General features: G+C 41.0%; 1 non-coding gene across 1 annotated transcript; it reads right to left on the bottom strand.

The window, feature by feature from the left end:
* Positions 1–1,600: 1,600 nt before the first annotated feature.
* On the bottom strand, positions 1,601–1,676 carry TRNAG-ACC (transfer RNA glycine (anticodon ACC)). The gene has a single exon. It is a non-coding gene; the product is annotated as a tRNA-Gly (tRNA).
* Positions 1,677–6,000: the final 4,324 nt, after the last annotated feature.

The following is a 6,000-nucleotide window of genomic DNA, read 5'->3' as shown; positions in this document are numbered from 1 at the left end:
AACTTGCTCAAACCATTCAAGGCATGGCTGTGGGAAGGGAAGAGAGAGTGGAGAGGGGTGGAGAAGCAGATGGTTGCTTCTCCTATGTGCCTTGACCAGGAATTGAATCTGGGACTTCCACATACCATGCTGACACTCTACTACTGAGCCTACCATGCTGACAATCTACTACTGAGCCAACTGGCCAGGGCCACAATTCATAAGTTTTCAGTTATGCACCATTCTGAGTACTTCATCTCATCATGTAGGCATTGTATTGTCTCACATATTCACAGGAAGAAGGGTGAGTACAGTACAATAAGATATTTTGAGAAAGAGAGGCCACCTTCACATACATTTTATTGCAGTATATTGTTATAATTGTTCTGTTGTATTATTAATTATTGTTCATTTCTACCTATGCCTGCTTTATAAATTAAACTTTATTATGGTAAAATGTATAAGAAGGAATATACTATATGTAGGGCTCTGTACTATCCATGGTTTTAGACACCCACTAGGGGTCTTGGGATGTATCCCTCATAGGTAAGGGGTGAGGGAGTCTATTGTGAATTGTGAATCCTTCCTCTGTCCTTTGAGATGTGTGTATACCTCTTACAACTCAGGAATGTCTTTAAGGACCTGAAAACCATTCTTTGAAATGCAATCCTCAGAAAGGCTAGGGCCTCCCAGTCTGTGGGGCAATAGGATCCTAATTCGATGACTGCCAGCTCACAGACACAGTTAGCGTAATGGCATTTACACTGACCAAGGTTTTGTAATTTTTTTCACTTCCCTGACTTTGTGCAAGCCCCTGGCTATTCCTCTTCTCTCATTTTGTGGGGTGATCATTGTAGATCTCTCCCCTTGAGGTGGTCATCTCTGAGAAAAACACATGGGCGAAGAGACAGGCAAAACAGGATGAGAAAGGAAAGGTTAGTGGAGGGAAAACAAGGGAAGAACAGTAAGGGAAGACATAGTAGGGGAAATTGGAACAGGTGTCATACTCTATTAAACAAATTCAAGAATTGAAAACAAAACTGTATGTCACATTGAAAATTCTATAAAGAGCTTCCCCTAAATAATGTGGGGAGAGGACACTGGAAGCTAGGGAGGTGTGACTGAAAGATTGACAGCAGACTGAGGTTGCTTCCCAACTTTATCAGATACTGAACTGGATTTAGGTTCAGTGACAATAAAATATACTTCGACAATAATCACTGGATTAGCATTGTTGACATTCCCACCGAGTACATTTTTCCACTTAATTATGCCTTTTTTTATTTTTATTATTTTATTTTATTTTATTTTTTTAACTTTTCTGAAGCTGGAAACAGGGAGAGACAGTCAGACAGACTCCCGCATGCACCCGACCGGGATCCACCCGGCACGCCCACCATGGGGCGACGCTCTGCCTACCAGGGGGCGATGCTCTGCCCATCCTGGGGGTTGCCATGTTGCGACCAGAGCCACTCTAGCACCTGAGGCAGAGGCCACAGAGCCATCCCCAGCGCCCAGGCCATCTTTGCTCCAATGGAGCCTTGGCTGCGGGAGGGGAAGAGAGAGACAGAGAGGAAAGCGCGGCAGAGGGGTGGAGAAGCAAATGGGCGCTTCTCCTGTGTGCCCTGGCCGGGAATCGAACCTGGGTCCTCCGCACGGTAGGCCGACGCTCTACCGCTGAGCTAACCGGCCAGGGCCTAATTATGCCTTTTTTTAGATGTGCCTCTTTATTTTAATTCTATCTAATTAAAGTAATTACATAGTCTTAGTTCACTTTATTATGGCTATGAGCAGAAAAGCACTTTGCCAAAAAAGAGTGTGCTGACTTTCGGAATAGTCTCGCTAGTCCTCTTTCCAGCTGCCAGGGTGAACAGGGGAGGTTATGGTAAGTCCATACATTTAAGTTCCCCACTATCAACATCACCCTGTGGCATACATTCTTTGACATTGGCCTTATTGAGAGATGGGATCTATGTCCTCTCTCCTTGAAACTGAGTGGGTTTTTGTAACTGTTTAAGGTCAATAAAGTGCAGCAGAGTGACATGTGTCATCCAAGGGGAGGTCATAAAGTTGATGCAACTTCTACTTTACTCTTGGGAACACTCACTCTCGACACCTTCAGTTGCCATGTAGACAGCCCGACTGCCCTGAGGCCAGAGTACTTGGAGGAATATTAAATTAATTCGGAGGAGAGGAAACCATGGGAGAGACACTGAGACTGCAGAAAGAAGTGTCTGAGCACCCTCTCCTCCCACTATTCCAGCTCTAGCTGCCAACTGCTGGATGTTGTTTCAAGTGATTATGCTCGGGCTGACTTAGTTTATGCACAATAGCAAGAGTCTCTCTTCCTTCCAGTTTGCTATTTTCTTCTAAAGTGCTAGGGCCCTGGTCTTCTGATGGGTCTCAAAAAATAAAGTGGCTCAGTGATTGAGACACAGGAACCAGACATAGGGAATGTGACTATTAGAGTGGAGCATCTGAACAAAGACCCACTGATCATATTATTGTCCCCATAATTTCCCCTTTGTTGCTTCATCCAATGAAACCTTAGACCTCCTTTATTTAAGATTGGCTATCTTCTCCCAACATTCACAGCTCAGAACCTTAACAAACAAAAGCTGGGTGAAATAAGTCTAATTTAAATTAGTGTGATGGCACCCTGGCCAGATAGCTAGGTTGGTTAGAGTGTTGTGCCGAAGCACAGAGGTTGCCGGTTCGATCCCTGGTTGGGGCATATACAGGAACAGGTCGATGTTCCTGTCGCTCTTTTTCCCTTTCTCTCTTGCTAAAATCAATAAATAAAAGTTTTAAAATAAATACATAAATTAGCGTGATGGCAAGGGCCCGGGTTTTGGACGCACAGGAGGTGCCTTAGTGTTTGTGCCTCACTGCTTGGTGTTATCCTTGAAAGGACATCACCACCCCTCTGAACCTTGGTTCTTTCTCTCTGAGTCGGAAACAATACCTGTCGTACCTACTTTACTAGGTCATTGAGAGACCCATATGTGATAACATATATGAAAACATTTTGTTTGTAAAAGAGTTACTAAACTAAGATATTATCAATGTCATCATCACTGATAAATTATTCATCTGCTTTAATTTCTAAGGTGGAAACAATATAGCACTACCTTCCTCTTACTGTTACCAAAATGCTGCTGTAAACATTGGCAATAATATCTCAACTCACTCAGATTGGGGTGTGGGAGAGGAGAGACTGGGGTGGAGTGTGCTAAGTTAAATACAGGGTCTCCAGTCAACAAATATACATTGAGTGGCTGCTATGTACAGGCGCTAAGCTATGATTCTGGGCATGTTGCGGTCAAGAAATGGTCCTTGCTTTCAAGGAGATTACTATCTAGTGGAATGTTACAGACACATATATAGTCTATTTCAATATAGTTTATTAAGAGGCAAAATCAGCCTGACCTGTGGTGACACAGTGGATAAAGCATTGACCTGGAATGCTGAGGTTGCTCATTTGAAACCCAAAGCTTGCCCCATCAAGGAATACACAAGAAGCAGCTGAGTTGATGTGTCCTGCTTCTATCTCCCCTTCTCTCTCTCTCTCTTTCTCCTCTCTCTCAAATCAATAAATAACATTTATTTTAAAAAGAAGTACAATCAAAGAGAATAACCAGGTGGGCTCACATGGGTGATATAGTGTGGTGGTGAGCAGCACAGAGTTTGTACTCAACCACTTGGGTCTGAATCCTGATTACACCACTCATTGTTGTCTGACCTTGGGAAAGTTATAAATATCACTGTGCCTCAGTTTCCTCAAAGATAAAAGGAGAATAATAACCAACCTTAAAGAATTGTTAAAGGACTAATGAGCCAATACATGTAAAGCATTTATCACAATGTCTGGAACAGAGAGTAAACAATCAAACGTATGAACTACTATTATTATTACACAAGGTTCAAAGGGGTAGTGATGTCCTTTCAATGACAAAACCAAGCAGTTGTGGAGCCTATATAATGCAGAGCTCATAGTTTTAGTTTTGGAGGGGGGAATTCAGGGAAGGCTTCCCAGAGGTAGTGACATCTGATATGAGATCTGAAGGATGATAGGAGTTAGCAGGTGAAGGGACAGGGTATTGTGAGTGAGGTAAATATATACCAGGCAGAAAGACCACCCAGTTCTTTACAACAGTGCTTTTCCAAACTTCATTTACATAAAAATCATCTAGAAATCTTGTAAAGTGCAGATTTGAGGAAACTGCAAATTATTTAAGACTAGCTGATATGAAAATTGCAAGGAATAGGGGTTCAGGGCTGCTGTGCTGGGTCAAGAGAGTAGAAGAGATGAGATTTGTGATGCTGATGACTGTCTAAGGGGCTAAATCACAAAGGGACTTATAAGTGAAGAAAAGAAAAAGAAATTTAGAATGACAAAGAGGGCTTTAGCTGGCAAGTAGAATAATGGGTTAGAGGGGAGCCCACTAGAAGGAAGGAGACCAACTAAGAGGCCTTTTCTGTTAGAAACAGTAGGTGAGAAGTGATGGGGCCTGAACTAGGTGGCCTTGTAGATGAATAGAGTGGGGGAATTCAAGAGCTATTAGAAGATATGATCAACAATTTGTTGATGGATTTGCTTGAGGATTAAAGGGGATGGAGAACACAAGAAACACAGGGCATAAGGTTATCAGGTTCATCTCAGCTGCCTACACTCCACATACAATAACAAAGCACATGGAGAATAGCTGCTCATCAAAGGTACACCTAGGCAGGGTCTTCTCCATCATAGATGATCCTGCTACTTCTGACAATTGTTAACCTGTTTTCTTCAAACTGCCTCAAATTTCTACTAACTACTCAAGGCCTACAAGAAAAACCTAAAACCGGGATAGTAAATCTGTACTTCAAAATTTAGCACTTTTTTTTTCATTAGTTTGGTAGTTTTTTTTCATTAGTGTTGGTCTTCTCAAATTAGCTATTTCTTTGAGGGAAAGGGCCATGTCAAATCTATTGTTTCCATTCCTACAGTGTTGATGTCCAAGTAGGCACTTAATACATACTAGTTGACTACATAGATAATTACATATCAAGGTCACTTTTTTCTCATAAAATGATGATAAAAATAACATCTGGAAGGTGTTGAGTGTTCTATATGCATTATAAATGCCATAATCTTCTTTGGTTCATCAGAATCCTCTGACACTCTTATATCCAGGCAGTTTGTATAATAACTTGACTGTAGTTTCGTTGAATAATTTTTAATACAATAGAAGCCTGTCTCATTACTGTCAAACTCTGCTGCCATCTACTGTTCATGTAGTGAATTAACATATTGTGCACCCCCCACCTCTATTCTTTACTACTCAATATTTATTTTCTTCAGATTTCAAGGGCTTCCTATGCTTTAAGCTTCAACCCAGAGTAAATATAATTTTATAATAGTTTCTGGTATTTAAAAATAACAATCCAGCATGATATTGACAGTTTTATCTCATGGGCAAAAACCTTTATGGAATATTAAACATTTTAAAATTTAATGGCACAGGCCTGACCTGTGGTGGCGCAGTGGATAAAGCGTCAACCTGGAAATGCTGAGATCGCCAGTTCAAAACCCTGGGCTTGCCTGGTCAAGGCACATATGGGAGTTGATGCTTCCAGCTCCTCCCCCCTTCTCTCTCTCTGTCTCTCTCTCCTCTCTCTCCCTCTCTGTTTCTCCTCTCTAATAATGAATAAATAAATTAAAAAAAATTTAATGGCACAATGATCTTTTCATAGGTTTCCCCATCAAAAATAACAAAACAAAACAAAACAAAAAGGTAATGAAATTTCTTTAGAAATTTTCCTTACCTCTAGTAGATATAATTCAACTGGACATCTATCTTGGGTATACTTCATTTAGGGTATTAATCCTACCCATCCTTCAAGGTCCTCTTTTCAGATGATAATTTCTCCATAAAACTTTCCCCAATTATTCATTCTGAAATACAATCTTCCTTCCACAATTTGTCATTGTTATAATGAACTACATCATGGAAGGACAACAAAAATTCCAATAAAACA

This window comes from Saccopteryx leptura, chromosome 1, assembly GCF_036850995.1.
Source record: "Saccopteryx leptura isolate mSacLep1 chromosome 1, mSacLep1_pri_phased_curated, whole genome shotgun sequence".
NCBI classification, from domain to species: Eukaryota; Metazoa; Chordata; class Mammalia; order Chiroptera; family Emballonuridae; genus Saccopteryx; species Saccopteryx leptura.
Note: the sequence above shows the minus strand (reverse complement) of the source record. Positions and strands in the feature narration are given on the sequence as shown.